Here is a 10,068-nt window from a genome sequence, read left to right on the forward strand (position 1 = left end):
CCCCGCCCTCCACCCCGGCATCCAGATTTACTATGTGAGCTCAAGGAGATGGAAGGGATGGCAGCAGTGATGGGCCGGTGAGCTGTGCATGGCTGGGAAGAGACGGGCCCAGGCCCCCCGTGACTCGCTGCATTCCCCCTCAAAACCACGCCCCCTTTGTGAACAAGCGTGCCTAAGGCACGGGCACAGGGCAGACTGCCAAAACTGATCTACAGCCCCAGTCTTTCCTTGATATCTATACAAAGAACACATACTTTCCGAGTATGAAAGCCTTACAAAAGCCATGATGGGAGCCTACAACTCCCTATAGATAACAGATACATTCAAAACAAAAGTCACAGAGCTGGTGATGATTAAAATACAGTAGATAATTGTTCTCAAAAGGTACAACATTGTGGGGAGATGATTAACAGGACCACCTCCCATCTGCTTCCTTTATCAGTTGTAGTAACACAAGGCTCAGTCTTGGTCCTCTGCTTTTCTCTAGCTATACCACGTCTCTTGGAAAACTAATCATCTCCTTTGGATTTCAGCATCATCTTTATGCAGATGATACCCAATTTTTCCTATACTATCCAGATCTCTCACCATCCGTGTTGGTTAGCATTACTGAATATCTTTCTGCCATTTTATCTTGTTTACTATCTCACAACCTCAAACTCAGTTGTTCAAAAACAGATTTAATAATAGTCCCTCAAACCTATAGAAGTTACAGACCTGACACCTATTTCTGTTGACAATACAACAATAAACCATATCCATCAAGCTCGCTCCCTAGATAATATTGTTGACCCAGAACTGTCATTTGTTCTCCATATTCAGTCTGTTGCCAAATCATGTTACATACATCAAAGAAACATATCAAGAATATATACATATCTCACACACTTTAATTCATGCATTTGTTATCTCCTGCATTGATTATTGCAATAGTTTCACTATTGGTTATCCCATAAATAGACTTTGATCCCTACAATCTATTTTTAATACAGTGGCTGTACTGATCTCCCCACAAAATGTTCATCTTTTGCTGCTGTGCTTTGTCAGGCTTTACATTTTGATTGTATAGATGGGTTGGGTATGAAATCCCGGCAGCTGTTTAGCCACTGGGTGAAAAGCCTACGCCGGAAGCCTGAAATACTAGAATTCCAACAGGACAGGTACGTATACTAACCCTACCCTTCTCCCCCCTAACCCTAACCCTCCCTTAGTGGTGCCTAACCCTAAAACTCCCGGGGTGGTGCCTAACTCTAAGTCCCCCCGGGGGTGCTTAAACCTAACCCCCGCTTCCTGCACCCTAAACCTATGCCTCCCGGGGGGGTGCCTAACCCTAACCTCCCCCCTGGTGGTGCCTAACCCTCTCCCCCCCTTCCCCTAGCCTAACCATAACCCTCCCTTGGGGGTGCCTAACCCTAAGTCTCCCTGGGGGTGCCTAAACCTAACCCTCCCCCCTGCAGCTAACACTAGCCCTATCCCTGCTTACCTTCATTTGGGAAGCCATCTGTCGATTCCATCATCGGGCTAAAGATAGGCATCGGTATTTAGATGCCTATCTTTAGTACTTAGTCGGGATTTCGATGCTGTGATTCCATCAGACGGCCTCCCGTGCTTTGGTATTCTAACTACATCTCGTACAGATGTGTCCTCATAAACTATTGCCAAAGTCATGCCAAAGAGCCCTTCTCAGCACACCAGTTCCCATGCGACTCGGCTTGGGCCAAACATCTTTTTGATGTTTTTTTCATCCGAATTTGCCAATGGATTGAGATAAAGTACCAACCATTCAGCTCCTGTCATGTTACAGACAGTGTTTGAAATATAACAGTTAGGAGCTGATTGGTTTGTACTTTATCTTCATCCTCCTTATCTCTCTCCAAGGCTTAGTACATTGGACCTGATTCAGCCCCGCTCACTAAGGCGCAATCACTCGCAGCTGCGGCGAGCGAGAAAATGCAAAGTGAGAAATCGCTCGCAACGCAAAGTGCAATCGGGTAAACACCCATCACAATGAAATTACACCTACTGGACCACGTAACAGAACGAGCGACGACTACACTCGTAGTAGTCTGTCGGACACAGCCATCACCCTACACGGCCATTGCGATTACTTGGCAGAGTCATGTTTTCTCATCTGCGCTTTCTGATTGCTTTAATTGCTTCTGATGCGATTGCAATCAGTGTAAATTTGCACTTGTTGTTTTGGGGTTTTTTTAATTCTAATTCACAAAGAATGGAGTTAGCAAATTGGACTTCACCCAACTTTGTTTGTCAAATTATATATTCTCGATCTCAATATAAATATATATATATATATATAAATCAATAGAAGAAAACAGCGCCAAATTTGTCCACTCTGTTTAACGTGAAATACCTTTCACAAGTGTGTGTTTTTTGTTTTTTTATTGGTAAATCTAATAGAAATATAATAGAAATATTATACATATATATATATATATATATATACATATACTATTTGTATATGTAGCACTCCCTTGATAAGTATAAGGTGTCTGCTTGGTCAACAAAAAATGGTGGCCATGGCTAGGCCACCTTGGTACAGGAAACAATATGACAATATAGCTGACCACAAGCGCCTCCTAGTGCATATACAGTGAACCAATTAAACCTGTGCAAATCTCGCAACCTGTGCAAAAACAATTTTTTGTGTTTATATCCTTGTCCTTATCCAGGACCGTGACATACAAGTGACTTTGTGCAATAAATACAACCGTGTAATATATATGAATAAATATATTTAAAACTGCATAAATAATGTGCATAAATTTTTTTTAATTAAATAAAACAATTCATAGACAACACAAAATGACATAAATACACAGAAATAATGGATAAAAAGCTAGTACTAAAAGATAATAAATAGCAATTTTTAGTGAAAAATAAATATATATTTTCTAAAATAAATCGGATTTATAGCTTATCTTTTCCAGCAGTATTTTGGGAAGAGTTCATAAAGTGCAAGGTCAGGGTCCCAATGCGTTTCGTCCTCTGGACTTCATCAAGGGGAAGTGTATGCATAGAGACAGAGCAGGGTTTATATACCTTAAGTACAGGAAGCACATGTCCTCATTTCGTGACATCATTTCCTGTTACCTATTTCAGGTCAAAAAGCCATATAATGTCCAGATTTTAACAATAAAATTTGTATTATGGCACTCATTATAAACAATATAAAACATAGAAAGCAAATAAATTATGTGAGTCAATGTTTTTCTGCTTCATGATTATAGTTCTGTCCAAGTGGAACACATGTGAGGCGCACCCCGTCATTTCCGGTCATGTGGTCCACGGGCTGGTATTGGTTTAACATAATGCCAGTCTAGGTGGAACGCAGGGAGAACACAGGATGAGCGCACCGCGTCACTTCCTGTTCCATGTAGTATTGGTTAAGTGACTACCAGTCCCCATATTACATCACCACTAAATAGCTATTAAGATGTTATTTTTCCATCTCCAGATCCCCACCGGAGGATGTGTCGCTCGCTTGTAATTGTATTAGTAGACCATGAGGTCGTTTTAGATGAAGGTGGCAGCCATTTTTGTAGTTTTTTTACATTAAAGCGGCGGCCATTTTTGTAGTTCTTTTACATGAAGCCGGCGGCCATTTTTGTAGTTCTTTTACCACTTGTAGCAGTCGTCTTTATGGTTTTGAGTGCTATGTCAAACACTAATCGGGGTCAATCGGAAAACAGAGGTTTGCCATTCTTAACATAAGATGTTCAATGTTTTTCCTTGACTGTTTGTATTCCATCACTGTTCTTCCAATATTTATGGATCGTTATAATACTTCGGATAGGGACGGCGGCCATCTTGGTAGTTCTTTCATAACCTGTGGCAGCCATCTTTGTAGTTCCTAGATGCTATGACCAGTGCCATTCAATAAAGAACTGGGAGGAATTAGCATTCTTATTCTGGGATGCTAAATGTCTTTATTGACCATTAACACGTATCCTGAAAAAGAGGAGAAAATTAAGGCAGACACAAATATGATGAGCTATTTAATCAGAGACTCCATTCCCTGATTGTCAATGCAGAAAGTGAACTATACAAAAAGACAATAGTCTATGGATACCAACTAAATAATAGGTTTATATTCATAAAAATTACATGTTAGATGGAAAGGTGACTGATGCAGGTGCAAAATTGTAAAACAAGACTCGGAGCCATATCATATTCTATATGCCATTTTATTCCCATTCACAATTTTACTACAACACCTGGTCTTCCTAGGAGGTCCCCCATCCAAGTACTGACCAGGCCCAATCATGCTTCGCTTCCAAGATCAGACGAGATTGGGCATTGACATGTTGGTATGGTTGTAGGTATGTGTTCACTTATGCATAGATTTATGGACTTTGCTCCACGAGGACCTGTAATCAATCGCATTTCAGCTTCATCACCCTCCATATCATAAATAATAACATGTTTTAATAATAATACTGTAGTCCAAACTTTTGCTTCCTTTTTTTTTTTTTTATCTATAAAGTTGTCTTTAATCGCCTTGGTACATGATAACGTATATTATACCGCTATCATTGTGTCTTAAGTCATATAAAAGGAGCTATTTCATAGTTGTCGTTAAACCCCATGGGAAATAAAGTGTTTAATTCGAAGATCCAGAACATTTCACGTTGAGCAAGTTTCTTGCCCAGATCTCCCCCTCTCTCTCCCATGGTTACATGTTCTATTGCTTTAAAGGACAATTCTTCTGGGTTGGATCCATGGTGTGTATTAAAATGTCTTGAGACCATGTGATTTTCTACTTTATTCTTGATATTCCTCACATGTTCCTGCATCCTTAACTTGAGGGGCCTCTTTGTTTTTCCCACATATTTAGTACCACATGAACACTCTAACAGGTAGATCACTGATGTAGAATTACAGTCCATGAATTCCTTTATTTTATATTCCTTCGAATTATCATGATTCTTAAAGATCTTCCTTTGTGGATTCAAATATTTACAGATATTACATCGACCACATTTGTAACATCCAACACATTTTGGTAATGTTCTAATGGGTTCTGTTGTGTCACTTCTCAGGAGACTTGGTGCTAACGAGTCTTTAAGACTTTTGGCTTTCCTGAACACAGTGGGTGGCTTTGGTGGAATCACATCCTTTAAAATAGGGTCCAACAGCAAGATGTTCCAATGTTTTGAAAGTGTCGCCCTTATCTTTTTTTCCTGTCCACTATAGGTGGTGATGAAGGGGATTATTTTATTTTCTTCTTTCACCTTCTGTTTATATATTAGTAATTCGGACCTCACCAGATTTGTAGTTTTTTGAATTGCTCTCCCAATTATTTCTTCCGGGTATTCTTTATTTTGAAATCTTTCTTGGTAGATTTGGATCTGTTGATCACACATAGTTGGATTACTACAATTACGTTTGATCCTGTGGAATTGTGAATACGGAATATTGTCCTTCTAACTCTTCAGATGATTACTTTTATAATGTAAGTAACTGTTTGTATCAACTTTTTTAATGTAGTTACTTGTGCAGATCATCTCATTATCCCCTGTCAATACCAAGTCCAGAAATTCTATGGAAGTTCTATTAAAATTGGAAGTAAATTTCAAATTCATATTGTTGTCAGATATATGTGATAAAAACGATTTAAAATTCTCTTCTGAACCTTCCCAAATCATTAAAATATCATCAATATATCTCTTATAAAAAATGATATTATTTTTAAAAGGATTGTTATTATATACATACTCCTCTTCCCAACATCCCATGAATAAATTCGCAAAGTTGGGTGCAAACGTCGTCCCCATTGCTGTTCCACATATTTGTCTGTAAAATTGGTCCAAAAATCTAAAATAATTATGTTCCAAGATAAAAAGCCATTAAATCACATAAAAATTCTCTATGTGTTGGGTTCATTGAAGGGTCTTGATTAAGAAAGTATCTACAAGCGTTAATTCCTTTGTGGTGTTCAATACAAGTGTACAATGATTGAACATCTATGGTAACCCAGGAGTAGCTTTCTTTCCATGCTAGGTTTTCCACTGCTTGTAAAACATGTGTCGTGTCTTTTAAGTACGACTCTAAGTTTTGTACATACTTCTTTAGGAAGATATCAACATACTCAGAAATGTGTGAAGTGAGTGATTCAATTCCAGCAATTATTGGTCTTCCTGGTGGCTCTACCATTGATTTATGTACTTTAGGTAGGAAATAAAAAGTGGGGGTTATGGGACTAGTATTCATAAGGTATTGGAATTCGTTTTTATCTAAAATCTCATTGTGTAATCCAAATACCAATAGTGTTCTTAGTTCATCAATATATTCATTAAGGGGATCTTGTTCAAGTAAGATATATGAGTCCTTGTCCCCCAAAAGTCGGTTTGCTTCTTTCAAATAATAAGATCGATCCATAAGTACTAGTCCCCCCCCTTGTCAGCTGGTTTCAAAACAATATTTGTGTTCTTTTTCAGATTTCTTAGTGCCTCTTTTTCACTGTTCTTAAGATTCTGCTTCTTTGTTGGCACAAATTCTTCATCGCAAAGTTCCTTTTTCACCATTTCATAAAATATGTTGATGTGACTTCCTTTGGACTCAATCGGATAGTATTTTGACTTCCCCTTCAGGCCAGATTTAGATTTTTGCATCTCAAAGTTATTTACAATTGCATTTTCCTTCTTTAAGTAATGTCTTTTTAGTGTGAGGTTCCTAATAAATTTATTTAAATCAATAAAGGTTTCGAATTTATTCATATTGCTTGTTGGAGCAAAGTTAAGTCCTTTGCTGAGCAGAGAAATTTCAGGTGGTGTAAGCTGATGTTGGGATAAGTTGAAAATTCCATGTGCTGTTGGATCTAATGGTGTAGGTTTCTTCTTTTGTATGTTCTTCCATTTGCCCCCTCGTGTTCCTCTTCTTCTCCGATTCTTCTTTTCATTGGTGATGCCAATTTGGTTGTTTCTCTGAAAAAGGGCCTTCTCGTGTGTTGCGGAGTGGGATGAGTTCCTGGGGATAAAAAATCAGTGTCGCTAATGGAATCCAGCCTTTGTAATGTGTTGAATCTGTTGTTTGTCTGTATTCCTCTGTTGTATGGTGATTCTTCCTCATCTTTATGTGCCGATGGTTTCTTTTTCTGATATGTACTACGTAGCCATCTATTCTCCTCCTTATTGTATGTTTTTGGTTTCGGTCTTTGTTTAGGAAATCTACTCCAGTGTTTGATATTGTTCAATTCGTAGTCCTGTTTGTCTCGGATAAATTTCCTTTCCTTGCCTTTTATTAATTCTACATCAGTGATCTACCTGTTAGAGTGTTCATGTGGTACTAAATATGTGGGAAAAACAAAGAGGCCCCTCAAGTTAAGGATGCAGGAACATGTGAGGAATATCAAGAATAAAGTAGAAAATCACATGGTCTCAAGACATTTTAATACACACCATGGATCCAACCCAGAAGAATTGTCCTTTAAAGCAATAGAACATGTAACCATGGGAGAGAGAGGGGGAGATCTGGGCAAGAAACTTGCTCAACGTGAAATGTTCTGGATCTTCGAATTAAACACTTTATTTCCCATGGGGTTTAACGACAACTATGAAATAGCTCCTTTTATATGACTTAAGACACAATGATAGCGGTATAATATACGTTATCATGTACCAAGGCGATTAAAGACAACTTTATAGATTAAAAAAAAAAAAAAAAAAAAGGAAGCAAAAGTTTGGACTACAGTATTATTATTAAAACATGTTCTTATTTATGATATGGAGGGTGATGAAGCTGAAATGCGATTGATTACAGGTCCTCGTGGAGCAAAGTCCATAAATCTATGCATAAGTGAACACATACCTACAACCATACCAACATGTCAATGCCCAATCTCGTCTGATCTTGAAAGCGAAGCATGATTGGGCCTGGTCAGTACTTGGATGGGGGGACCTCCTAGGAAGACCAGGTGTTGTAGTAAAATTGTGAATGGGAATAAAATGGCATATAGAATATGATATGGCTCCGAGTCTTGTTTTACAATTTTGCACCTGCATCAGTCACCTTTCCATCTAACATGTAATTTTTATGAATATAAACCTATTATTTAGTTGGTATCCATAGACTATTGTCTTTTTGTATAGTTCACTTTCTGCATTGACAATCAGGGAATGGAGTCTCTGATTAAATAGCTCATCATATTTGTGTCTGCCTTAATTTTCTCCTCTTTTTCAGGATACGTGTTAATGGTCAATAAAGACGTTTAGCATCCCAGAATAAGAATGCTAATTCCTCCCAGTTCTTTATTGAATGGCACTGGTCATAGCATCTAGGAACTACAAAGATGGCTGCCACAGGTTATGAAAGAACTACCAAGATGGCCGCCATCCCTATCCGAAGTATTATAACGATCCATAAATATTGGAAGAACAGTGATGAAATACAAACAGTCAAGGAAAAACATTGAACATCTTATGTTAAGAATGGCAAACCTCTGTTTTCCGATTGACCCCGATTAGTGTTTGACATAGCACTCAAAACCATAAAGACGACTGCTACAAGTGGTAAAAGAACTACAAAAATGGCCGCCGGCTTCATGTAAAAGAACTACAAAAATGGCCGCCGCTTTAATGTAAAAAAACTACAAAAATGGCTGCCGCCTTCATCTAAAACGACCTCATGGTCTACTAATACAATTACAAGCGAGCGACACATCCTCCGGTGGGGATCTGGAGATGGAAAAATAACATCTTAATAGCTATTTAGTGGTGATGTAATATGGGGACTGGTAGTCACTTAACCAATACTACATGGAACAGGAAGTGACGCAGTGCGCTCATCCTGTGTTTTCCCTGCGTTCCACCTAGACTGGCATTATGTTAAACCAATACCAGCCCGCGGACCACATGACCGGAAATGACGGGGTGTGCCTCACATGTGTTCCACTTGGACAGAACTATAATCATGAAGCAGAAAAACATTGACTCACATAATTTATTTGCTTTCTATGTTTTATATTGTTTATAATGAGTGCCATAATACAAATTTTATTGTTAAAATCTGGACATTATATGGCTTTTTGACCTGAAATAGGTAACAGGAAATGATGTCACGAAATGAGGACATGTGCTTCCTGTACTTAAGGTATATAAACCCTGCTCTGTCTCTATGCATACACTTCCCCTTGATGAAGTCCAGAGGACGAAACGCGTTGGTACCCTGACCTTGCACTTTATGAACTCTTCCCAAAATACTGCTGGAAAAGATAAGCTATAAATCCGATTTATTATAGAAAATATATATTTATTTTTCACTAAAAATCGCTATTTATTATCTTTTAGTACTAGCTTTTTATCCATTATTTCTGTGTATTTATGTCATTGTGTGTTGTCTATGAATTGTTTTATTTAATTAAAAAAATTTTATGCACATTATTTATGCAGTTTTAAATATATTTATTCATATATATTACACGGTTGTATTTATTGCACAAAGTCACTTGTATGTCACGGTCCTGGATAAGGACAAGGATATAAACACAAAAAATTGTCTTTGCACAGGTTGCGAGATTTGCACAGGTTTAATTGGTTCACTGTATATGCACTAGGAGGTGCTTGTGGTCAGCTATATTGTCATATATATATATATATATATAAAGAGAGAGAGAGATCCAGACAAATAAATATAAACTTAGATATATACACATATGTATATACATATATCTAGGTGTCGAACTATCTGATATCCGCACATATATTATATATATATATATATATATATATATATATATTTTGTTTGCAAAAGATTTATTTATATATATATATAGCAAAGATTTGTAAACAAACAGCGGCACTCGGGGACTTGAGACGAAAATATAAATAGTGCATTGCAGTCAATACAGGGAATACAGTCAATACAGGGATTATGTATTGACTGCAATACACTATTTATATTTTTGTCACAAGTCCCCGAGTGCCGCTGTTTGTTTACAAATCGTAGCTATTCATTCCTATGCCAGACGGCACCGGGGCATGCTGCTGTGGCTGTATTGAGTGCCGATATATATATATACCCAGATTTTTAAAGATATATATATCCCTATAT

The 10,068-nt window shown here is 37.7% G+C and overlaps 2 pseudogenes; one reads left to right on the top strand and one right to left on the bottom strand.

Annotated features, from left to right (window-relative positions):
• Positions 1 to 4,223: 4,223 nt before the first annotated feature.
• On the bottom strand, positions 4,224 to 4,342 carry LOC148519788 (5S ribosomal RNA; annotated as a pseudogene).
• Positions 4,343 to 7,825: 3,483 nt separating this feature from the next.
• On the top strand, positions 7,826 to 7,945 carry LOC148519789 (5S ribosomal RNA; annotated as a pseudogene).
• The last annotated feature ends 2,123 nt before the right edge of the window (positions 7,946 to 10,068 follow it).

This window comes from Taudactylus pleione, unplaced genomic scaffold, assembly GCF_031769625.1.
Source record: "Taudactylus pleione unplaced genomic scaffold, aTauple2 ptg000183l, whole genome shotgun sequence".
NCBI classification, from domain to species: domain Eukaryota; kingdom Metazoa; phylum Chordata; class Amphibia; order Anura; family Myobatrachidae; genus Taudactylus; species Taudactylus pleione.